Source organism: Vombatus ursinus, unplaced genomic scaffold (assembly GCF_900497805.2).
Source record: "Vombatus ursinus unplaced genomic scaffold, bare-nosed wombat genome assembly UNPS02004423.1, whole genome shotgun sequence".
In the NCBI taxonomy this organism is placed as follows: domain Eukaryota; kingdom Metazoa; phylum Chordata; class Mammalia; order Diprotodontia; family Vombatidae; genus Vombatus; species Vombatus ursinus.
In genome coordinates, this window is record NW_020944201.1 from 277,015 (window position 1) to 303,826 (window position 26,812).

A 26,812-nucleotide genomic window follows, 5' to 3' on the forward strand; every position below is an offset into this window, starting at 1 on the left:
TAAGAATCTGACCAGTGGCTAGATTTTAGGAATCTGAGCTGTGGCTAGATTATAAGAATCTAAGCATCTTAATGGAGACTAGGTAGACCTTATATACAGAAAGATTGTGGGAGGGACCTAGGAGTAGCCAGTAAGCTGGGGTGAACAGAACTCCTGGGACCTGGACCTCGTGGCCAAGGGAAAATGGAGCCTAGCTAGGATTAAGGGTGAGAAATGACCAAGGGCCATACATAGGGAGGTAAGACAAAGGAAGGCCAGGCTAGGTTAACAGAATTGGGAGATTGGGTGTAGCCACAATGAAAAGCCAGTTGATGGGATTATAGCCTTAGGGGAAAGCCAGAGATTTGGCCTTGTGGGAAAGTCCAGGGTTTTTCCTTTCTGGGGTCCAGATCCCAACCCCATCATTGGGAAGTCAGCATTGGGAAAAAGCTGAGAGGACAATTTTAGCCTTAGTCTAAGATGAAATCCTCCTGGCTCAGTTTCCCCATTATGTTCCTTTCAAAAGGAATGTTACCTACCTGGCTATTCCTGAGTCTGGCTATAAGGTGGATTTGATACAGCATGGTTGGAAAACTGAATTATCTGAATCCAAATAGATCTAAGAGTGTTTTATCCTGTCATTTGGGCCCTGCAGTCTTTTCTGTCAGATGTGTGTCTTCCAGACTACAGAACATTCACCTACAGCTAGTAGCAAATAGCGGGTACCAGCCAATGTCTCCCTGTTGTTCCCTGGACACAGCCTATGCTTAGTTCCAATTAACCTCCTTTTTGGAACCCCCTTGAGGCAGGGCCAACTCTACCCCCCTTGCCAGGAGGAAGCAGTTTCAGAAGCCAAGACCTTCGCCCCTTACACCAAAAGAATTTGGGTCCCATTTGTTTGAGGAGGGAATGATGAGGATGAGATATAGACCCCAAAAAGGAAAAACCCTAGACTGTCCCACATGGCCAAATCTCTGGCATTCACCTGAGGCTGTAATCCCAGCAACTGGCCTTTCCTTGTGGCTACACCCAATCTCTCAATTCTCTGTTACCCTTAACCTAGCTTTACCTGCCTATGGTCCCAGGCTACTTTCCACTCTTAATCCTATCTGGGCTCCATTCTCCCTTGACCACATGGTCCAGGTCCCTGGAGTTCTATTACCTCATAGACTACTTGGCCACTCCTAGATCCCTCCCACAGTCTTTCCGTATATAAGGTCCATCTTGCCTCCATTAAGATGCTCTGATTCTTATAATCTAGCCACTGCTCAGATTTTTACAATCTAACCAGTAGCTTACAGATGCTCAAATTCCTTGAGAGTCTGGCTTATATGGTGGATCTTTAATAAACTTTGTCTTTGGCTGAAAAAAAAAATTCAGGACTTCCTTTAGCTCATTCTTTTTCCCTTAACCAGGAGTACTGTCCCACAAGTTAAAAATCCAATAAAAGTTGACTATGGAATTCATCAACAAGGAGTTGGACACAAGATAGCAGCCTTAAAGTAACCATGAAATGATGATATTAATTGATGTCATTAAGTGAAGACATTTGAAGTATGTTTCCTTGTCCTAAACTTTTAAGTTAACTTCAATATCCTGTTTGAATACAAGATGTCACTGAAAGACTGTGCCATGTTCCTCAATGCCAATTAATTGGTCAACAAGAATTTATTAAGTGCCTACCTTGTACCTGTCTTGGGGGACAGCCATTGCAATGTTACATAGATGTGAATTGAAGTGTCACATGTGAGGAACAGTAAGCAAGCATCCCTTACTGAATAGAGCTCCAGAAGTGGAATAGCCCTCTCCTACCTTTCCGGTCTTCTTGCACCTTAGTCTTTGAACCAGTGACACTGGCCTCCTGATTATTCCACAAACAAGACACTCCATCTCTCAGCTCCCAGCATTTTCACTTGCTGTCTCCCATGTTTGGAATGCTCTTCTTTCTTATCTCTGCCTACTCAGTTCCCTGGCTTTCATTAAGTCCCAACTAAAATCCCATATTGTATAAGAAGCCTTTTCTAATCATTCTTAATTCTTGTGTCTTCTCTTGGGTAATTATTTCCCATTTATTCTGTATATAACTTGCTTGTATGTATTGGGTTTTTGTCCCCCTCCCACCTTAGAAGTGGAGCTCCTTGAGGGCAGGAATGGTCTTTTGCTTCTTTTTGTATTCCCACAGTTTAGCACAGTGCCTGGCACAATGTAGGCACTTAATAAATGTTTATTGATTAATGGTATTATTATTGAGTAGTATATAATAAGGCTATAAAGGCTGGATGTAGCCAGGGTTGCAAGGGCTTTAAATGACAAACTGAGGTATTTGGATTTGATCTTAGATATACTGGGGAGCCAGTGGAGTTTATTCAACAGATTGATTGCCTGGGTATTTTGGAATATCCCTTTGGCTGCTGAGTGAATGATGGGTCAGAGAGGAGGAAAATCCAGATAAGGAAAGTCCAATTAGGAGACTATTGAAATAGTCCAGGTGAGAAATGATGAGATTTTGTGAGAGGAGAGGCAATGGATGCAAGATACTCTGAGCACAGGGGTAATGACAAAATGTGACAACAAAGTGGATATGGGATTCAAGGACAGTGAGGATCATGGAACAGATGAGTAGCCAGGAAAGGAGGTAGAAGGTTGGAGTCATGCAAACTTAGAGTAGACTTTGGGTGATTCTTTGCATTGCATATTGCATTCAGCAACACTGGAATGGCTGAAAATGTTTTGTTGACGCTCATAACCAAATACGTCATAGGAGGACAGTGACAGATGAACAGCAACTCAGTCAGGGATACAGTCACATAGGAACCTGTAGTAAAAGAGAGGTCCCTCAATAGTAACAAAGAAGGCCCACTCAGAAGGTAGAATTAGAACTGTGATCCACTGGCAAGCTTGTGGGACAGTCTCATCAACCCATTCTTATTACAACTGGGAATAATTAAGCCTTAAGACTACCAGCCTTGTCTAACAGGAGCTAGTCTAGGTTTAGAGCTGGGAGGGAATGTTTGTACAGCAACAAGGAAAGCATTTAGTTTCTACTTCAACAGTAGATGGACTGCTGACTGTACTGCTGTGGCATTCCAACAAGTTTGACCATGTTTAAGGAGGTCTGTGCCATCTGAGAACCAGGCATCTCCTGATTCTGGGAGCTCAGCAAACCAAGGGCCCTAGGTTGCAAGAGGGCATTTCACTGGAAGGCCACCAAAACTAATTTCTGTGACAGTCTATTGCTAAGCAAGGGTATCTTGTAGGTGGCTAACTCTCCTTGGGCTGGGCCTGCCTTAGCTCTGAATATATCACTTCTATTTAATGATGAACAATTCTTGGGTTCCACCTGCCTTGAGGGATTTGGCATTAGTCAGCACCCATTCTGAATGACTGGAATTTCTGGTCAGAGAGTGCCTGGATTGTCTCCAATCAGGCTCTCAGTTCACACTAGGATCTGGGAGTAAGGAAGGAAGTATTTTTCAAATGAGGTATAGCTCAGCATGGTTCCATTCAGTGCTGGGGTCTAGCACCCTAAATCATAGCACTCACCTCATCTTGTGGCCGTAGACTACAATAGTGTCATTTATGGATACTTGTAGCTAGGGTGCCATCATCACCCAGTAAGAGGTCCAGAGGTAGGGCTGCCTGAATTTTGTCTAGGTTAGTTGCCCAACTATCATGGCTTAATTAGTCAATTCTCATGTCAAGGGCCAGGGTCTTTGCTTCCTCATCAGCGCCTACCAACAAGAGGTCTTAAATAATGGATTGCCCTCACAATGGAGGAAGCTTATATTTAGCTAGAGTCCATGACACCACTGGTGGCAACTTACAGGACTGTTAAGATGGCTATGTCACAAGATTATAAAAGAGTATTACATGCCTAGTCGGGTAAAGGCAAACTGGTCCTAGTCTACTATCTGACTAGGACTTGAGAAGAATGCAGAGCCAGGTCATCCACTGCATGCCAGTCTCTGAGGATGGCCACCAGCATACCTTCAGTGGTCACAAGGTCAGAGACCACCAAAACCACCAAATCAACTTTCTCTTTTCAGGTTGAGGTCATCTGTGGTTAGTCTCTAAGTGCCACTGTCCTTCCATGATGTCCCAAAGGGACTGTTGAACTGAGAGGTTTGCCTGAAGACTCTGGCATTCAGCAGCTCCTATACCAACAACTGTCTATTCCACACACCTCTGCTCTGGGACTTGTCCACCCACTAAGATGGGGCCAACACTGGGGGAGGAGAGTGTGTCAGAGACAGCCCACTCCAACTGTGAAAGATAGGGTGTGGGCAGTATTATAGGAGTGGAGATATACCTGCGTCTGATTCAATCCCTTTTCAAATTTTTCAATCAATCAACTTTTTCAACAAGTTAATTTTTATAATGCCCATATTGTGGGTGCTGCCACTACTGCCTATCTCACTGGTGGATTGCAACCTGATGAATTTAAGCCCTGGGAATTAGGGTGTTGAGGTCCAGAGTGCAAAAGTCAATTGTAAGATTATTAGAAGCCCTTCCATGGGGCCACTGGAGAATCAGAGCCATAAGACCTTTTGTCCCTTGAGGAGACTTGTCAGGGGACCAGGACTCACCCTAATCTAGTTTGGTCTCCTTAAATGGGAGTGAGGTCAGGGGAGAGGGCAGAGACAATGGTGCCACCCAAGTCCACCTCTGAGAGCAGAGGTGTGACAGGGACAGTCAAGGATTACTCAGTTCCCATGACTTAGTTTGCTGCTTTTTCGACATCTGAAAAGCAAGGCCTCAATGGATATCTCAAAAATAAGCATATTCAAAAAGAACGCATCTTTCTTCCTCCCCAACTCTTCATATTTCTCTAATATTATTGAGGGTCTCAGTGTTCTCCTAGTCACCCAGGCTTGCAGCCTCCATGTGCCCCCCAACTCCTCACTCAAATGCACCCCACAGTCCAATGTATTGCCAAGGTCTGTTGATTCTACCTTCATATCTCTTGTATACTTCCCTTTATCTCCATACCCGTCTGCCCCTCTGGTGACGGCCCTTATCACCTCACACCTGGACTGCTGCAGTAGTCTTTTGGGTGCTTTGTCAGGTAGTTACCCCCTCCAATCCATCTTACATTCGCTCCCAAAGGGATTTTCCTAAAGCGCAGTTCTGAACATGTCACCCCTCCACTCAGCATATTCCAGTAGCTCCTTATCACTTCCACAAGGAAATCAAAAATTCCTCCATTTCCCATTAAAGCTCTTCACAACATGACTTCTTCCTATCTTTCCAGTTACCTTGAACCTTCCTACCCTCCATATCCTCATCTCCTGACTTTATACCTTTTCTCCAGATGTCCCTCATAGCTGGAAGGTTCTCCTTCCTCATCTCCACCTCTGGCTTCCTTCAAATCTGCACAAATCTCACCTTCTTTCCCAGTTCACCTTTCCCCTTCCACTGTTAGTGTCTTCCCTCTGTGATTCCCTTCCATTTTCATACAATGTCTCTATTTTTTTGTATGATCAAAGTAATTTGCCTTTTGTCTTCCCCACTGAAATGTGAGTATCTGAGGGCAAGCCCCTCTTTTCCCATTTTCTTTGCATCCTTACAGCTTAGCACAGTGACTGACACATGGCAAGTGTTTGAAGACTTGTTGAATGACTGACTGCTTGATCAAGGGCAAACACTGAAACCTTTTCAGCCTCAGCTTCCTCTTCTGTAAAATGGGATTAACAATAGCACCTACTTGTCAGGAGTATGGTGAGGATGAAATGAGACAATATTTACAAAGTTCTTTGAAATCATTAAGAGCTCTATATAAATGCTAGCTGTTTTGATTATTGATAATAATCATAAAGCAGAGATAGAAGAATTCATAACACTTCCTTTGCAGGGTCACTGGGGACAGCCCATTCCTTACCATGCCCCTCCAAGATGGCTTCAGAGTTTTCTCATCACTGCCTGTATCACAGGAGCTCTGTTCTGCCAGGTTCACATTAGATTCAGCCAACCCAAAGAAGGACAATAGGGTATTCATATCAGTTTATTTCTTCCCACCACAGGGACCCACACCCCTTCACCAGTGCCCACTTGATTTGTGGAGAAATAGACAAAGAAGGCATTTTACCAAGGAGTAAGCTCACAAGTTTGCGTTAACTTTTAGCAATATCATGGTGACTTAGCACAGAGCAAGTGCAATGAGTGTTTACAACTTAAGCACAAATGTTTATATTATTATATGTTTATATAACAATACACAAGCTGGTGGAGTTGTTTACAAGCCATGATCCTGGGAACTAACATCTAAAAAAGAAAAACAAATACACCTTTCATACACTCCACCCCTCCAGGATCCTGGCCCTTACAACCCAAGTAGGTAACACTTTTCAGGGCCCTCAAGCCAGGAAATAAAACATTGCATCCACAATCCACAACAATATAAATTACAGCAATGAGCTACCAAAGTGGCCACAAGGTCCAAAAAGGTCAAGAGGAGAGCTTTCCACCCCCAGGAAGTATTGGCCCATCACTCAGCAACAGGATCCAGGCAGTGATCTGAGAAGCTTCCTGTTGTAATTCTTGAAGGGCCACAGAAACATTGTGTTGGGCATCGGGTATACAAACACAATATTCAATATGTAACATAGCGCACACTCCTCCTGGGAATGCAGTAAGGAGGTCTAGGGTCATACGATTTTGTAAGACTATAGTACGTAGCTGTCCAGCCTCATTATTAAGTAATGAGAGTGCCCTATGTGTAGAATTCAATGCCTTGGCAGTGTGCACCTGTAGAGCAGTAAGCTTGTGTTGGGTCACAATAGAAGCTGCTTGTGGGGAATAAAAGGTCAAAGAGTAGTACCACCATGCAATGTGTGGGGCACAGTGTTTGTGCCTGTACATGTCCCAGTTAGTAGGTATATTTGGCAATGTTTTCAAAATGCGACCCGGTACATACGGTTTTCCCCAGGTAAAGTGGCCAGTCCAATTAAATAGAAGATACAACCAACCATATTGACCACAAACCCACAAGAAACCCCAAGGAAGTACATGAGCATTAGTTTCAATACTTTGGTTTTGGTACCATTGGTCTTCTAGATTAGTTATATTCAGGGGGCAAAATCCCATTGCTTAACAACCTCCCACACGCTGTGGGGTCCAACATGTTGCAATCTATGATGCAACCAGTATGTTACATTTGAGGGTGGGGCACCTTCGAGCCACCATACTTGTGCTAGTACATTGGCATCATCATTCCCTGATGAAGCCAGGAGAGCACGTCCAGTTACATGACATATGGTTACCACCTTTTGCTGTCCTATGTACCACAACTCTTGCCATATGTCCATGCCCCACAATGGTCCATGGCTCACCAACCACTGGGAAGAATACCAGGTGAATAACCACATTGTTAGACCACAAAATACAGCCCAGTTGTCAGTACATATGGTTAAAGGGCATTTCTTATAGGTCACCACGAGGTACGTGGCTCGTAACTCTGCCCATTAACTGATTGCACTTCTCCCACCTCCATCCATATGGTTTTAGTCTCTGGGTAGAAAGGCACAGCCCTCCACTTTGAGGGTTGCCCTGGGTGGACTCATCTGTCTACCATGCAGCAGGGGATATAGGTCCCTTGCCCTCTTTATAGAGGCTTTCCAACATAGTCAAACTAAAAGCCCCCTCTGCCTTAAAAGACACATATATAATGGGCCTTAAAACAGCCTGAAGCTCAGCAGTCAGTGGAATGGTGGACATTGAGCTTCGCTGTTGGAAGTAGGAACCCCACTTAGTCAAAGTTAGGGTCTGTGCTATACCACCTCTCAGTGTCTAATCACACATGGATCCAACTATGGGGTAAGTGGTACACATGGTTACCAGTGCCCTTTCTATAATAGGTTCTGTTGCAAGAAGAGTGTGGTACACAGCACACAACTACTTTTCAATCCAAGAGTACTGCACCTCTGCTCCCTTCCATAATTGTAACCAGAACCCTATTAGTTGTGCGGTTCTCTCCATTTTTTGCCAAAGTCCCCATCCATATCCCTCTGGGGTCACATGAACATCCAATTCACAAGTTTGGGAAGGATCAAAGAAACCTAAAGCCTGCACAGCCTTGATGGTCACTTTGGCAGCCCTAAGGCTCAGAAACACTCCTCATCCAAACCCCACTGCCCCCCTTTATGTGTCAGACCATATGGGGCCAAGTGAGGAATGAATGACCTCCAATACTCCAATACACCTAAAAATTCCTGCTATTGCTTTATAGTTGTAGGGGTGGGGTAGGCTTGTATCTTATCAATAAGGGCAGAAGGAATAACCTTTAGCTTACCCACCAAACAACACCCAAGAATTTGACAGATAAGCCAGGCCCTTGGACCTTGTCTTGATTGACTGCCCATCCTTTCTCATGTAGATGAGCTGCCAAGGTAGGAACAGTGGCTTCCAAATCTGCAAGAGAGTTACTGGTTAACATGATGTCAATATAGTGATACATTTTCACAGGTTGTGGTTTGGCCCATTCAGCAAAGTCAGTTGCCAGGAGGTCATGACACAAAGTAAGGCTAAGCAAGTAGCCCTGGGGTAACATTTTAAATGTCCATTGGCACCCTTCTGTGAGGGAAACTGAGGAAGATCTTCCCCAGCCCCCTCATGAAATCACCTCATGACCTGACATAAAGAGTGTAAATTGGAGTTAACATGCATGGCCAAGGGTACCATGGAGATGGAACATTAAGTATCTAACACACTATGTTACCCAGGAAAGCAATTATCTCAAAGAACATTTTTCTTGAGAGAAGTGTGTTACTGTCCAAGGACCTGATCCTTCCTTGGAGATTTACACAACAAACAGGTATTTGGGCTCTGATCAAGCCCCAACCTTTGTTAAAATATGTGCATATCCAGGACTTAAGAGCGTATATGTACACAAAACAAAATATTAAGATTGTTTTTCCCTGGTTTACATAGATATAAAAGGGGCATTTGAAAGGGGATTTTTTGGAGTACTTTGATGTAAGAGATAGGGATGCCAAATCTCTGTTGTTGTTCAAGAGTGGAATGCGTGCACAGCCCTTGTTGTTGTTCAGGAACAGGATGCTGCTCCTTTGGCCTCCTGATCAGACCTCTTGATCCTCTCCAGTCAACCAGGTCTCGTAGGTATTTGAGCTCACCTGGTCAGTGAGTGTGTATCCTTTCTTTTCTTATTCTTCCTTTTCTTAATTTTGATTAATACTTATTGCATTAAATGTTATTCTTATCTTTATATGCTTATGTTGCCTTACTCATTATTAATCATCGTAAAATAAATGTGATTGCTAAGTTTATACTGAGTGCATGTCATTATATCTTGAGATCTGAACCTAAAGTGAAAGAACTGTGCAGTCCATAATCGTTTTGGTTACACCTTCCCACAAAAAGACAAACCCTACCTGACTTTCTGGGGCAATAGGGATGGAGAAAAAAGCATTTGCCAAATCCAAAACATAATGGTAAGTCCCTAGCTCCTGGCTTAATTGGTCCATGAGGGCTATTACAGAAGGTATCTCCACATGCAAGGAGGGTACACCTTTATTCAATTTCCTTTAATCTACAGTCATACACTACAAGTCATCGGGCTTTCACACTGGCCACACTAAGGAATTACAAGGGCTATGTTTTGACTGAGTTGTACCAACCTTCTCAAGTTCTAAAGTAGTCTCTCCAATTTCCTTATGCCCTCCTGGTAAATGATACTGCTTAGTATTAGTAACCCCATGAGGGGTTGCATGCTTCACATAACTCCTGGTGACTGTCTTCACCACAGGGATATGCAGGCAAAACCCATCGGCAGAAGTCTGCAACCACAACCCTTGCCATGTATGGATACCTAGGATGTATTTGGGAATTGGGGAGATATATACCTCATATTTTCTAGCTCTGCAAGCTCCTGACCTGGGTTTAGGTCTGGACAACACTCAGGTGGGCTCTCCCTGTGTGGATTTCTAGGAGACTGCTGTTGGACTCAGACACTATGAGCATGCTGGAAAACTCAGTTGGTTCAGAGGCACAACTGTATGCTCTGCTTTGGTCTGAGATTCCTACCAGGGCTCCTCCAGCAGGCTTCAGACTAGTCTGGGGACTGGAACTGAGACCCCACACTGCTCCTGGAGTGTCAGCTGCTGCCTGCTTCTCAACTTGCTCTAGCCTTCCCATTCCCAGTGCAATAGATGGTTTCTTAACCTGAATTCGGTGTCCCCCATACCCATCTATCACAGCAGCCTCCCCAGGAAACCACTCAGGATTACCATACACCAGAGAACATTTTGCCCCAGCACCCACCAACGCTAGCACCCTTTGTACTTTTTTTGCAACCAATATATTACAAGTTCATCATAAGGCCTCTGCTCCCCACCTTGACCCACAAGACAGGTCCCTCAGCCTTTCCCTAAGTCAAAGTAAAGAAGCAAGTCTTTCTCCTGAGAGTCTCCTTGGGCATGAGCCGAGTCTTTCATGAAATCCTGTAATGACACTGTCCCTATCCTTGGTCCTGAACCTTCTCTGGCTGCACCTCAGAGTGCTTTTTGGTCAGTGGACAGAACCACTGTTCAGGTTTCAACTGTTCGGCAGTTCCAACAACGCTGTATTTGTCTGCTCCTCTAAATTGCTCCTCTCTGCCCCAACCTCTATCAGGTCAGCCCACACCTGATTACCGGTAAAACTGACAGGTCTTTTCTGGTCTCCTTCCCCTTTCTTTTCCTGGGTGACTGCAGTAAGGACTCCCTTTTTGCTGCACATGTGTTCAGCCTCTCCTAGATCAGCAACAATGTAGGTCACCCCATTGAGGGGCTGTCCCACATAGGGGGCAAGTATAGCAACTAAGTGCCCAAAATGCTGGGAGGGTACCATCTGTAGCACTACATCTCTCATGGAGAGAGATCTATGTCTCTCATGCAGAAGGGCAGAGGAATAGGTTCCAACTGGCAAGCCTGTTGCTAAGTAATCAGTTCTCAAGTCACAGATCCTGGGCATACTAAGGACAGAACATGGGCCTAGAAGGTTGTTCCAAGATGAGAAGGGGTCAGTGATCCTATGCTGTGCACTGAGCAAGGAGCAAGCTGAGAAGCAGGAAGCAGCTGAGACCCCAGGAGCAGTGTGGGGTCTCAGTTACATCCCCCAGCCAAGTCTGAAGCCTGCTGGAGCAGCCCTGGTGAAAATCTCAGACCAAAGCAGAGCACACAGTTGTGTTTCTGAACCAACTGAGTTTCCCATCATGCTAATAGTGTCTGAGTCCAACAGCAGTCTCCTGGAAATCCATACAGGGAGAGTCCACCTGAGTGTTGCCCAGACCAAAACCCAGGTCAGGAGCTTGCAGAGCTCAGAATAGGTCAGAAATCAGATTATTGTCTTTGAAAGCACTGCAAGTATGCAGGTCCTCATCTTGAAGAGATGTTCCTGACATTAAAAAAAAAAAAAAACGGAACAGCACTCACTACCCCAGGAATGTAGTAGCAAGACCAGTCCAGACATGTCATCCATAATTGCACAGAGCCTGGCCCTAATATGAAGTCCAATATCAAGTAGAAGGCTGAAAGAATGAGGAAACCAAAAAATAATCTTACTATCCTCAAAAGCTGTTATGGTGACGGGGATATTTAAGACACTAACCTAGAATGAGAGACTGACTCTAAAATAGTTACATGTAAGCCAAAAAGAAAAGCATAGCTTAGGCACAAGTTCACCTAGAATTCCTTGAAGACATGAAGCAAGAGTTTAAAAAAGAGTTTTAAATATTTTTATAAATGACATGAGAACACTAAACAGTGGAAAGCAAGTGAGAACAAAGGAAGAAAGAAAGGACCTATTGGTAGTGGGGTGGGACTGGGAAGCCTGGCTTTTATTTTTTTTGTCTGCTGTTGGGGTGTAGACAAAGTTACTATTGTTTCTTGTTGGATTCATTGATCATTTTGGGGGTTCCTGTGCAAACTTAAGGGTTTTGCTTGAGTAGTCACATGGAATATGGGCCATGTGCCCATTCAGGCAGCCATCTTGGCAGGAAGTTTGATCTATTATATTTGTAAGTCTCTCTCTAGCTTAAATATTTGGTATTTGGAGGTTCTTTCCAGCTCTGACATTCAGAGTTCTAAGATCCCTTTCAGCTGTGACAGTCTATCATCTTAGGACCCTCCCAGGTGGAAATGTGTGTTCTCAGTTTCTTTTACTTTTGACATTTAGCATTCTGAGGGTCCTGAGGTCCCTCCAAACTGTGTCAGAACACTATCTGTTCTAAACATAGGAGCACACACATAGATGGTGGGTTATACCTGAGTGTGCAGGAATACTTTATCCTTGGTTCCCCTAACCCCCCAATAAACTTCTGATTTTCTGTGTTCCAATACTCCTTCTAGATCTAACATTCTGTTTTCTCAGGTTCTTCTCAGCTCTGACATTCTGTATTCAAAGTTTTTTCCATGTCTGATATTTTAGGACCAAATGTCAAACCCATGTGTGATATTCTATGTGCAGAGGTCCTTTCTGGCACAGACATTCCATTTTCTAAGTGCCCTGCAGGCACTGATAGGTTCTGTTTTCCAGAGGCCCTCCAGAATTGATGTTCTATATCCTCAGATTACTGTCAGCTCTGATATTCCGTGTTCTATTGCCCCCTCCACTTGTGACAGTCTCTGTTCTATAGTCCCTATCAGCTCTGACAGCCTGTATTGTAGTTTTATTTCTCTGAGTTTTCCGTCTCTGGTTTCAGTAGTGAGGATCCTATTTGACTCACAGAAGGTGTTTGATAGGACCTCTTCTTGCTGTATTGTTGCAAACAATTTAGACAAAATTGGAGATAGTTGCTATTTAAATGTTTGATAGAATTCATTTGTGAATTCATTTGTGAATCCATCTATTCCTTGGTTTCCCCCCCTGCATTTGGAAGTTCATTTCTCACTTGTTCCCTTTCTTTTACTATGATTGGGCTCTTTTAATTCTCTATTTTTTATTCTCTTCAACTGGTGTTTTATATTTTTGTAAATATTTATCCATTTATCAGATCTGTTGGCAAATACCTGGACAAAATTGTTTCTAATCATTTCCTTTACTTTATCTTCTTTCATTTGTGATTCTGGCATTTGATTGTCTTTTTTAAAACAGAATCAAGTCAGCCAATGATTTGGCTATTTCACTAGGTTATCTTTTTTTTAAGCAGCCTCCCAGTTTCATCATTTCAGTTTTGAATCTGTTCTGAGTTGCTTCTTTCTCAGTACTGCTGTGTGGCCGCATGCCACAAAATGTAATATGTTTGACTGGATTGAAAAATAAATGGAGAATGGGGTACAAGGTATAAGAAGACTGAAAGGTAAGAATGGGGTGAGGTTCTAAAAGGATTTCTATGCCAAACGAGAACATCCTATAAACATGGAGAGAAGACAACAACAAGGAGAAGAGGCAGATCAACAGTGTCAAAAGCTCCAGGTCCAGAACAATGAGGACTGAGAAAAAGCCAATCCATTTGGCAATTAAGAGATGGTTAGTGGCTTTAGACAAAGGAGTTTCAGTGTAATGATGAAGTCAGAAGCTAGAATGCAGAGTTAAGGAAAGAGTGAGAAGAAAAGAAGTGGAGGCACCTATTACAGATGACTTTCTCCAAGAGTTTAGCTGCAAAAGTCTGGAGAGCTAAGGGATGGATGATCAAATGAGGATCTTTTAGGATAGGAGACCCATGAGAATGCTTGTAGTCCATAGGGAAGCAGCCAGAGAACAAGGAGAGACTGAAGATTAGTGAATGTGGGGATAATGAAAGGGGCAGTCTACTGGATGATAGGATGAGATGGGATCCCTTGTGCATGCAGAGGGGTTTGCTTTGGTGAGGAGAAAGGCTGCCTTATTATGTGAGACTGGAGTGAAGGAGGAGATAGTGGCAGAAGATATGGGGTTGATGGGAGATGAGGAGGGGAGAAGGTGGAGCACTCAGTCCCTTAAAATGGCCTCAATGTTTTAGGAAATTCTGGGGTAATATTCTTAGCTAACAAGTATAGGAAGGGGAACTGTGGGAGGTTTCAGGAGAGATGAAAGTGTTTGTAATAACTTTTGTGGTGAGTGGGATCATAAGGTAATTAGAAAGGCATAAAAAGGATCACCGTGCTGCACAGGGAGTCCAGGTGAGGTTAAGTAACATAAAATTGAGAGGAATCAGCCATTATCATTTCTATATTTTCTCCAGCTCCACTCAGTAGCATGAGTGATGGAGCAAAAGCAATAGATGGTGGGAGTGATCCAAGGCAGAGATTTGGCTGGGCAAGATCAAGAAGGGCTCAAGAAACTAGAGAGAAGAAGATAGTTTAGGGTTCAACTAGTTCACCAAGAGGTCAAGATGGAGAAAGGAGGAGAGAGTAGCTAGTGTAGGGGTGATGGCCTGGGAAAGAACTGAGGGGTTGGGGGATTGGGGGTTATGATGGATTTGGGGTTGCAAGGTGGTGGGAGAGGTAGAATGACCATGGATGTGATTAGATGAGAGCATCTCATAGTTCTTGACTGTGGAGATGTCTTATTTGTGGGTGATGGCAAGATCAGGGGTATGACCTTTGTGTGCAGCTGAGGTAGTGTAACAGGTCACTTGAGATGAGTAAACTGAAGGAATCTATGAAGATAGGATGTTGGAGAGAATATCAAGATGTATGTTGAAGTCCCCTAATAAGAGGGCAGGAGTTGGGGAGAAGAGAAAGACTGTGAACCAGATACTGTACACATTAAGGAACGAAGGGCAGTGTACTGGAGGCCTGTAGACAACAGCTAACAGATTTTTGATTGAGTGGTAGATGTGGATTGAGTGACCCTCAGAGGAGAAGCTATTGAGTGATGGGAGAAGGAGAGCCTGGAAGTGACAGGGAAAAGCAAGGAGTATTCAAAAAGAATTGGAAGAATTCAAGTCACACCAATAAGTGACTCTTAAAAATTCACCAGAGGAGTAGATCCAGAAGTGGCAGTGACCTTCCGCCAAGTGTTTGGCATTTCTCAGGGGAGGTGGAGGGAATTGCAGCAATGGCCTTGATTTCAGGAGTGAACAATATAGTCAAAAATAATGGAAGCCCTTACATCTGTTGACATGTTTGCAAAAGTCCTGGAGAATCAGTTGCTTCAGACAACCAGTATTGTGGAACTGCAGCTGGACTCTGAGATTCAAAAACTGGATCAGATGGATGAGGGTGATTTGGAGTGCCTCAAAGAAAAGAAGCACTAAAGAAAGCACAACAGCAGAAACAAGAATGGCTTTCAAAAGGACATGGTGAATACAGAGAAATTCCTAGTGAGAGAGAGTTTTTCAGGAAGTCAAGGAAAGTAAAAAAGTGGTTTGCCATTTCTACAGAGATTCCACATTTAGATGTAAAATTCTAGATAAACATTTGGCAATATTGTCCAAGAAACATTTGCAGACCAAATTCCCGAGGCTAAATGTGGAAAAAGCACCTTTCCTGTGTAAAAGACTGCGTATCAAAGTTATTCCCACCCTCGCTCTGGTGAAAGATGGAAAAACACAAGATTATGTAGTAGGTTTTACTGATCTCAGGAATACAGATGACTTCACCACAGAAACTTTAGAATGGAGACTCGGTTGTTCTGATATTCTTAATTACAGTGGAAATTTGATGGAGCCACCATTTCAAAACCAAAAGAAATTTGTTTTTGTTTTTTTTTTTTGGCAATTGGGGTTAAGTGACTTGCCCAGGGTCACACAGCTAGTAAGTGTCAAGTGTTTGGTCTGAGGCTGGATTTGAACTCAGGCCCTCCTGACTTCAGGGCCAGTACTCTATCCACTATGGCACCTAGCTGCCCCAGAACCAAAAGAAATTTGGAACCAACTTCACAAAACTAGAAAAGAAAACCATCTGAGGAAAAATATGTGATTCTGACTCTGATGATGACTAGAGCTTTGCTATAAATCTTTGTAAACCATCTTTTGTTTCTGCATACTTCAATTCTAGGAATGTTTTCTAAAGTCTATTATTTTCAATACATTTGAACAAGATGCTCATTTTCTATACAGTTTTATACAACTGAATCATGGAAGACATCTTAAATATTTTTTGTTTGGAAGTCATTTTTAGGTTGAAGAGAATATCTGAGCTCTTCTGAATTAATAGTAGAAAGTGACTGAATTCTTTCTATTTCTAGGATTAAGATTTATTTCCAAATGTGTTTTCTGTAATCTCCATCTAAATGTGTTTATACCATGCACTTACTGATTTCAAAATAGCATCACAGGGAACTATTCCAGGAGTAGCTTTTAAACAGCATTCTTTACTTTGTAGAGCCATATTCTGTGGCACTGACTAGAGTCACCACTTTGCACTCTTCATTTATAAAAGGTCTTTCACTTCTGGGATGTTCCAAGTCAACTGTCTAAAAACTGCCTGTTTACCATCCCTGAACACCATGTAGTAAAGTTGAATTTGACTGATGACAAGTCAGCCATTCCAGACTATGAAAATATTGCCTTATTCAAAAGATTAGATTTTACAATTCTAGCGTCCTTTTGTATTTTTTGAGACAACTAAAAAGTGATAAGGTTATTTGGTAATCAACAAACTAGAAAAAAACAACAACTTGGCAAGAACATGCTACAGTGGAGGAGCAGTCAATGGGATTCCCCTCAAGAAATGAAACCCTTGAACAGTCTCCTTCACCCCTTTGATCCCTTTCCCCAGAGCACTAGTAGAACTACACCTGGACTGAATTTGAAGAGACACAGGTGGCAGCGAAGGGCTGTGCCTGGGACAGCCCTGCAATACGGGATAGGCTCATAAATCTTAAGGACCACTAAGTCATTCAGCCCTAAACCCCCATGTGATAGATGAAAAAACAAAGGTGCAAGTGACTTGCTGCGGGTCACATAGTATGTGAAAGAGATGAGATTTGAAACCGTATCCTCTAATTTCAAATCCAGTGCCCTTGCTACTGCCTCTCAAAAAGAAATACCTTAGATCAGTTTTTTTGACATCTCTTAACATCATTAATTGGGACTTTTATTTGACCTCAGCAAGAAAAACAAAATAATCTGAATGATAAAAAAAAGAAAATTCACCAGATGAAACTGGATAGTTTTTGGACATGACTTTTCTTTTGACTTTTAAACAGAAACTTACCTTTCATCCTTCTAGTCTTAGAATATCTAGAGAGATGAGGGTACACTAGTGAGATGAGAGTATAAGAGGCAGCAGAGTCTCATGGATACACCACTCAAATCTGAGTCAGAAGAATCTGGGTTCCCATCCTCCCTTACTAAATGTGGGCACTTACTATCTGTGTGACCTCAGACAACTCCCATCACCACTCTGAGGTTCAGTATTTTCCTCTGCAAAATAAGAAGGTTGGATTAGTAGGTACCTTCCAACTCTAGATCTGTGAGCCTAAATGTGATTTGGTGTAAGTCCCTTTTCCTCCCTGGGCTTCATTTTCCTCTGTAGCATAAGGGCATTAGACTAGATGGACTCTGAGGGCTCTTTGATCTGGAGATTTAAGTCCACGATCCTGTGGACCCATTTGGCGGCTTGAGGTAAAGACAGGATGAAGAAGGAATTGAAGCAACAGATAGCAAACAGACACAGAGACTTGAGAGGCTTTGTTCAGAATGGAGGCCATGGTCCAATGAAAGAATAGTGGGATACAGGAGCAGCTAGGTGGCGCAGTAGACAGAGCACCAGCCCTCAAGTCAGGAGGACCTGAGTTCAAATCTGGCCTCAGACACTTGACACTAGCTGTGTGACCCTAGGCAAGTCACTTAACCCCAATTGCCTCATCAAAAAAAACAAAAAAAAAACAAATTTAAAAAAAAATAAAAAAAGAATTAAAAAAAAAGAATAGTGGGATATTGAATCAGAGGAGCCAGATTAGAGTGCCAGCTCTACTAGTGCTACAAAGACTAGGTCTAGAGTCTCCCTCACTATCTTATTTTTGTGTACTTCAAGGTAAATTTTTCTTTTACACTCTCCTTGGGCTCCTCTGATTTGACACTGGTAATGTTTTGGTCAAAATTGGCTGGTTATTAACAAATATCCTTCCTAGCTAAGAGTAGCCATTTTCTTATGCATATTTCCTCCAAGATTTGTCCTTATCAGTGAGCAACATTAACACTCTGCCTGGTGGATGGCCTCTGGGCTTGGTTGCTGGCCCATTTCCTTGAACTCACCTGCTTGGTGATCCTCTGCATGGCTGCCTCTCTCTCATCCAAGTAGAAGAGCATGGTCATTGGCATCCCCAGTCTCTTGGGACAGAGGTGACCTAGGAGACAGTGTTTGGGCTGACTCTCAACCCTCCACCACCTACCCTCTGTATTTATTGAGGGGGCTGAGTCACCTAAAGTCTCCAGGCTTCAGGGAAGTTTTTGAGAGTAGAAACTGTAGACAGAGAAAGTGTCAATGGAGAGATTTTCCTTCTGTGGGACTCTGTGGGAGTCCCCCACAGCCTTTTGGTGTCCAGTCCCTATCCCTGCAGCTGTCTGAACAAGATGTGTTCTTCTAAGCTCCAGGGTGTCCTAGCTAGATGCCTGGCCCCGATCAGGTGCTCTGGCTCCTCTGGGTCCTCTGGGTGATGCTCCTCAGGGCTAGCACAGCATCCTGTAATCTGGGAGGATCCTCGACTTTCTGCCTCTACTATCCTTCTTTATTTGATGGGAATTGCCCAGCAGTAACTACTGCCAGTTTCCTCCAGCTTAGGTATGGTCAAGGTGTCCATACCTGGGTACCCCCCTGTCCCTCCCAGGCTCTGGCCTGATTTTTTCTCCTCCTGGCTGCAGAAAGGAAGCTGAGACCTTGCCCCAGACAACCCATTTCTTCCTCTGCTCTGGGGGTTGTCAGGAATCCAAGTCCCATTCAGGGGCTGCAGTAGCCACTGCAGCTACTGTGCAACATGTTCCCTTATGTGGAGCCCAAGACACCCAACTCTCCACCATCCCTGCTATTCTTTCTCAATTTTCCAGAAAGGGGCTGATCCCCAACAACCCCAAGCTGAGCTCAGCTGCCACAGAACTGGTAGAACATTGTACACAGTAACAAATATATTGGGGGTTGACTCCCTTTGATAGACTTAGCTCTTCTCAGCAATACAAGAATCTAAGACAATTCCAAATGACTCATGATGGAAAATGCTCTCTACATCCAGAGAAAGAACTATGGAGTCAGAATGTAGATGGAAGCATACTATTTGCTGTCTTTGTTTGTTTTGTTTTGTTCCTTCTTTCTTGTGGTTCCACCCATTGGTTGCAATTCTTTACAATGTGGCTAATGTGAAAATGTGTTTAATATGAATGCATATGTAGAGCCTATATCAGAGTGCACGCTCTTTCGGGAAGAGGGGAGAAGAGAGAATGCTGAAAACTAAATATAAATAAATAAATAATAAAATAAAATGAAGAAACAATGGGAGAGGTGAGTGCAGCAAAGAATGCAAAAGTCTTTGTGAACTGATGCAAAATGAAATAGGCAGAGCCAAAGAAACAATATATTTACACAGTAACTACAACAATTTAAATGGAAAGAATGACACCACAAAATTAAAAATTCATGGAACAAAATGTTACAAAACAAGTTGTATTGAAAAGAAAAAATGAGAAGACACCACTAACCTACCCAATCCAGAAGGTGAGAAGTCCTAATCTTGTAATCACCTAATCTTGTAATACTCAAATATGCATCAGAAGGACCCCATGGGGACATCTAGCACAACCACTGGCAGCCAGGTTACACAGTAGATAGAGCACTGGGCCTGGAGTTAGGAAGACTCATCTTTTTGAGTTCAAATCAGACACTTATGAGCTATGTGACTCTGGGCAAGTCACTGAACCCTGTTTGCCTCAGTGGAAGTGGGAATTGGTAGTGGAGATATGTGCTACAACAGTTAGTACATTTCTTTGCACATAGTAAGTGCTTAACAAATGCTCTTTCATCCATTCATTTTTGGCTGGCAGTACAGATGATTGGTTTGGGGCTGTTAAGTATTCAATAATCTCCACCAAATTTTCTCTGGAAAAAGTCTAAAGGCAATGATAAAAACATCATGAAAATGCAAATGGAATGAACACTTGAGAAAATGGAGTTGCCGTAGCAACCTCTTTATGATTACTTTGTATATTATAAGAAGAGTACCTAGTAATTATCATTCAGGATGTGCTCTGATTGCTTGAGGAGGTCTCTTAACTGTTTTAAACAGTGAGGAGCAACATGTGCCAAATAAGTCAATATATCATCCTCACCTTGTCTAGCATCTCCACACAGACCCAGATGGAGAACATTCTGTGCCCTGAACCCCAGTATCTTGGAAAGAACAGGCTAGCCCAAGCCACCAGGCCTGCCTCCAGCCCAGCTCCCTCAGACATCATGGAGGGGAGAAATTAATGGAAAGACAGAGCCCACCTTCCTCATCACTACTATCACCAACTGCCAACCAATTGTTACTAATACCCACAACAACACATAAGAGTCCTTGGACTGGCAGGATTCTCCAGAAAAGCCAGCCTGCTTCCAGCCCATCTCTCACAGCCATCATTTGGGGAAGCAACTCCTACATAGTAAGGATCAGCAAACTAGATTCTATCAGATGTCACATGGTGGGAAAAAGAGTTTGGGGGATGTGTGTGTGTGTATGTGTATACTTGTTGTCCAGTGTTCTATGCCTAGCCATGTAGCAGCATTAGCTAGGGTGATTTCAGGTTGCATGAATACAAGCATGCAATGGAACATGGGGACAGTTTGGGAGTCAGGAAGACCTGGGTCCAAGTCCTACCTACTGGCTTGGGCATGTGATCATAAGCAAATCATTTAACGCCCCCTGTGTCCTAGGCAACTGTTTAATCCGTGGCTTATTACATCAGCAGCAGGACTCTCCAAGCTGGAGTGCCCCCACACCGGTAAAATCACAAAGCTGAATAAAATAATAATACAAGAATAGAAACAATTCTCTGTGGTCTGGGATGGACCACATCTAAAATATCACATTCACTTGCAGTGCAGGGGATTGGACCCTGCCATCTCTAAATTCCATGAATCTATAAGTGAGTGGCATTTCACTCTGAAAGAGAAGACAGCAGAGGCAGTAGTAGCTTTGCTCACATATCTGAAGGACTTTCACAGGGCAAAGGGATTAGATTTGGTGTGGCTTCTGAATGGGGAACTAGAATCAAAGTGCCTGGCACATAATAGGTGTTTAACAAATATTTCTGGGATTGATTAATGGATTGATTACTGGGATACAGGTTTGTATTAACATAATGAAAAACTGAACTTTCCAAAGTGGAATGACCTAGATTGGGAGGTAGTGAGTTCCCCATAACTGAAGGACTCCAAGAAGATATTGGATGGTCTCTTGTGAGAGATATCATAGAGAGAGAGGATTTGTTGTGTCTCAGGTAGGAAATGACAGGCTGACTCTCAGTCCTTTCCAAGCCTAAGACTCGAGGTTCCTGTGAGCTGTCTGCTTTGGCACTTTAGCATTGTGGGGAGGGGCAGTTTCATTTCTTTACTCTTCTCTCTTAGAAAGTTGGCAACATCTCTTTCAAGAGCAAATACACTAATGCCCTTGCTCAATCCCCTCTCCATAGGGTACCTGGTGCTTGTCTCCAGAGATTTTTCCCAGGGGGGCTTTGTGCTACCCATGGGGCCCTTTCTGTAGTGTTTTCATGATCTCCTAATTGCTAGATCTCTTTTCTGCTTTTTTCTTATTCACATCATTTGTTTAATGTCTCTAGACTCTGTGTCCCAAGAAGCCTTGAGGCAGCACCAGTGTCTCCTCTCTCCTTGGGGCAAGCTTTTTTTCTCCATGTCCTCCCTCTCTGGCTCTCTTCCTTTGAGTGGTATGGGAAATCCATTCTTGCCTCTTTTGCTCTCACTCATACCTGCCTCTGCCCCTCTCTTGCTGGTCCAGACTCCAGGTTTCCTTTACCATCTCACTGTGAAATCTATCCTTCCCAGCACTCAGTCTCTCTTCATGCCTAATGTTCCCTGGTATTTGATATACTTGGGGTACTCACATTTGGGCCATTCCTGGTCTTTGCACAAGCCTCCTCTTAGTTGTCTCCCCCTCCTTTCTCTCCTGTTCCCAGGACAGAGATCTCTTGAGACAAAATTAATGATAGAACAGCTCATATTTCTGTACAACTGAGAGATAGATACAGTTTCCATACAAAAGCCCTGTTAGGTAAGGAATGCCAGGATCATTTCCATTTTACAGATGAGGAAACTGAGTCTAAAAGGGGTTAATAAGCAATAGGGGTAGGGATCTACATGAGACAATGGCAAAGAAGTTATCAGTCAGTGCTGCTGGAAGGAAGGTCCCCCATCAGAGTTGAGCCCTTTGGCCACCTCCCATTCACTCTAACAGCCTTGACCAATACATGGTTCACGTGTTTATAGTGCTTTACTGTAGAGAGAACAGGGCAGCTAGGTTGCTCAATGCATAGAGCTCTGGGCTTAGAGTCAGCAAGACCTGAGTTCAAATCGAGCTTCAGACACTTACTAACTGTGCGACCCTGGGCAAGTCACTTAATCCTGTTTGCCTTGGTTGCCTTATCTGGAACATGAGCTAGAGAAGGAAACGGCAAACCACTCTAGTATCCCTGTCAAGAAAACCCCAAATGGGGTCACAAAGACTCTGACATGAATGAAAAATGACTGAACTACAAAAGTATGCAGAGAACCATCCTTCAGGACAAAAAAATTCTTAAAGAAAAATTTGGTAAAACGAATCAAGACATTGAAAATATATGAAAATAAATTCATGCTGCCATCCCTGTGGACCTTTCACCTCTAGAAAGGAATGGTGAGACTTTTCTTTTTCCTCTTTTTACAGGCTACGCTTATTGAGTTTTGTGTTACTCATATAGAGTTAGTCTCCATCAAGAGGATGTACTTTTCTCTGGGACCAGGGATGGTTTATCTTTGGACTCCTAGCACCCAGAGCAGAATGTGGCATGTAGTAGGTTTTAATAAATGGTTTTTTGACCCATTTAGTGCCATTGAAGATTATGTCACATTGTTTTCGTGGCATCGGGTGGGGAAAAAAAAAATTTTTTTGAAGATTATACTGCTGTCTTTGGTGACATCCAGTGGTCAAAGAGGACATTGTAGAATTTAGATGGAATATTGCAGTGTAATGAAAGTTTTACACCAGGGTGAAAAATATTATACAATTGAGATCCTTGTCTTTTGGACCATGTAGTTATTACACTTTTATTCTGCCATCTGGAATCCAAACCTGCAACTCATTTTGAAGCATATTTTTATTGAATTTTAGCCCATTTTACAGATCTTTCCTGGTTAAGCTGGCAGAATGGAACTAAATAAAATCCTAAATCTATGAAATAAAGAGTTCTGAATTCCTTCAGTGTCAATATCAATTCAGACTAAATCATCAGCATCAAATTATCCATTACTCTTCATCATATCAAAAGTCATCTGATACACGATAAGCCTTCAAAGCAGCAGCAACACCATTGAGTTGATGTTACTCTCCCTTGTGATTAGGAGGATAAAGTTTTAATGTTACTCAGTAAAAGAAACCAAAAATTTAGGAAATAAATGCAAAAAATGACTTATTCTTCTTTTGAAGGAAATTTATGAAGAAATACCAACTTTGAATGAGACTTTACGAGTGTGAAATTAGGCGTTCAGGTAAATATTTGTCCAGAATCCCAGGGCTTGGTGTTGTTGATCAGTCACTCAGTGATGTCCAACTTTATGTGATGCCACAGACTTTTATTCATGGGGTTTCCTCAGCAAAGATACTGGATTGGTTTGTCATTTCCTTCTCCAGTATGTTCCCATTTTACAGATGAGGAACTGAGGAAAATAAGTGTCAACTGACTTTCTCAGGGTCACATAGCTAGTAAGGGTGTAAAGGCCATCCTTGAACTCAAATCTTCCAGACTCAAAGCCTATCAAATTTCTATCTACTGCACCACCTAATTGCCCTGCCTAGGGCTAGTAAACATACAACCAACCAAACCAATAATACTAGGAGTATACACAATCAGATGATGGGACTATAGCTGTAGTCATTGCCCTCAGTAGTGGGGCTGGGATTCTAATCAGGCTTTTCTACTTCTAAACCTCATCTCCTTGCTGAGAGAACTGATTTTTTCTATTATATGAATAACCAATTACTAAAATAGGATTAAGGCTTTTTCTCTCTATTTCCTCATACAGGGACCAGCCCCAGAAAGTCAGTCACTCTTTGAAGGGCATTGCTGATACCTGAGGTTTTCAAATACTCAGGAAACATGCTTCTTGATCTTGGGCAGAACCCCAACCAATTGGAAGACCTTACTTCTATTTAGAGTGTAAACAGAATCCAATCTAGGTGAATTCCAACCCTAAAGCACTAAATCTATGCCTTTGCAGCCCCTCATTGTGGTTTAGGGTAACCCAGCTCATAAAGGAGAAAACCAACCAGAGTAGTCTGGGTAGAGATGGATTCTTTTGTCCAGATTGCTGGAGGTGGCTGAATCTCATGATCATGTTCTTAGCTGGAGAAGGCAAAGACTTTGAGCCCACCTCCTCATATTAATATATTAACCTTCTCGTTGATTATCCACCAGTCAGGGTTCATTTCCACCAGTCTGTGGCAACTCCTTTTCCAAAGGTATTTAATCATTCAGTCTTCTCTATGGTTTTGTCTTTGGTTATGGAAAGAGACCATTGACCATCAATTTAATATCAGCTAGCCTAATTTATGTATAGATTATTAATTACCCAGAAACTCTGTCTCTCAGGCTTTTCATTCATCTCATTGCCCCTGAACCATGTTCTCCATCCCTCTCCAACTGATATACTCCATTCTGAACAAAGCCATCTTTCTCCTTTCAGGCTCTACCAACATTCTCAAATGTATGGTGTACATGGCCTTAGGTCTCTCTCTACCCAGTCTTTCCTTGAAGACCTTCAGTGGGCCCACAGGATCATACGATCCTTGATCTAGAGATGGGAACAACCTCAGGACCATGTAGTCCATTCTCCTCATTTGACACAGGTGATTTGCCCAATGGCTTGCACAAGCTTTTAGATCAAGAGCTGTAAGGGATATCAGAGGTTATCTATCCAAACTACTCAATGTATTGAGAAGGAAATGGAGACCCAGAGAGAAGTGACTTGCTAAAGTCACACATAGGCATATAGATCTGGGAATGAAAGGGATTTCAGAGGCTGTGTAATGAAACCTACTTATTTTACTGATCTGGGAACTGAAGCTCAGAGGCCTTAACTGACTTGCTCAGGGATACACATGTCATCAGTGATAGAGGCAGGACTTGAGCTTGGGACTTTTTGATTCCAAATCCAAACTCCTTTCCTTCTACCACAAAATGGCCCCATTGCCAATCCAGACTTCTTCTTTCTGTGACCAGGTGAGAAGTCACAATTTGGTAACTCCAAAGTGGGGGGAAATGGGAAGGGGAAGAAACGAGCAAGCCCATTTAGTTCAGGGAGCCAAAGTGAGACAACACTTTCCAGGGAGTACTGTTCCCTTAATCCTCACCTTTCCTCTGTCTCATTCTCTACCTTTGCCTCTTCACAGAGCCTGTGCTGGGCGGGCAGTAAGGCCTCAACAAATGGGGTTTTTGTAGAGTGAACTGACTTAAAAAGTAAATGAACAAGCAAACTGATAACTCAGATTTTCTTTTCCCATCATCTACTCAGTGCTTTCTCAATTTTTTTGAGCCTAAGCAGTCTTTGCTAATTGTTGCCACTCTTCCAAATAGATAAAGTTCTTGAAGATTTTTCTTCCTCTTCTGTCCCCTACCAGACCTTGGAATGGAAAGTAGAACAAAATACTCTGTTCAAATTCACATCAGGTCATTTCTAAGCATAGCAGATTCACTGTCAATGGCTCTGTGGTATTTTTAGACTTTTCACTTGGCAGCAAAAGGCAACTGGACTCAGGAGTTCCATCACTCTGCTTCATTAGCAAAGCAGCTGTAGAAAGAAAGAAGTTTTCTGGGTAGCAATCACCCTGGCCCCAGGTTTTATAAACAGTCTGTTGTTTTGCTCTTTAGTGACAATACTCGATAAATGATGCTATGGTAACCCTCAGATATGTGGAGCTGGGTGAGAGGGAGATGATGAATTCCCATAAGACTCTGGTAGACAGAATGTTTTCCTGAGACCCACAGGAATCATGTTACCTTGGGCCTGCTCTTAGGCAAAATCTATCTGACTAGGTCCTGAAAAGAAAGCAGAGCTAAGGCATCCACTGCATTCCAGTCTCTGAGAATGGCCACCAGCACCTCTTTAACAGTCACCAGGTCAAAGACCACCAAAGCCACCAAATGAACTTCTCTTTTCATGAGGAGGTAATTAGTGGTCAGTCTCCAAGTGCCACTGTCCTTCCATGATGTCCCAATATGTTGAACTGAGAGGTTTGCCTGAGGACTCTGGAATTCAGTAGCTCCTATATCAACAACTGGGGCCAACACTGGGGGAGTAGAGTGTGTTAGAGACAAGCCCCTTGGCCAACTGTAAAAGCTAGGAAGTAGGCAGTATTATAGGAGTGGAGCAATCCCTAGGTCTGATCCAATCCCTTAAGCTGTTTCATCAAGTTAATTTTTATATGGCCCACATTGTGGGAGCTGCCACTACTGCCCATCTCACTGGTGCATTGGCACTTCATGGATTTAAGGCCCTGGGCACTAGGGTGACTTGAGTACCAGAGTCCAACAGTCTCAGATTGCAAGATGCCCTTCCATGGGGAGACTGGAGAATCAAAGAGGCATAAGACTTTTGGTCACCTGGGGAGACTCGTCTGAGGACTAGGACTCACCCTAATCCAGTTTGGTCCCCTTAAGTGGAGTGAGGTCAGGGGAGAGGGTAGAGACCTTGTCCTCTTCTGAGAGCAGAGGTGTGACAGGGGCAGTCAAGGA

General features: G+C 43.0%; 1 pseudogene; it reads left to right on the plus strand.

The window, feature by feature from the left end:
- Positions 1 to 14,992: 14,992 nt before the first annotated feature.
- LOC114023334 lies at positions 14,993 to 15,837 on the plus strand (annotated as a pseudogene).
- Positions 15,838 to 26,812: the final 10,975 nt, after the last annotated feature.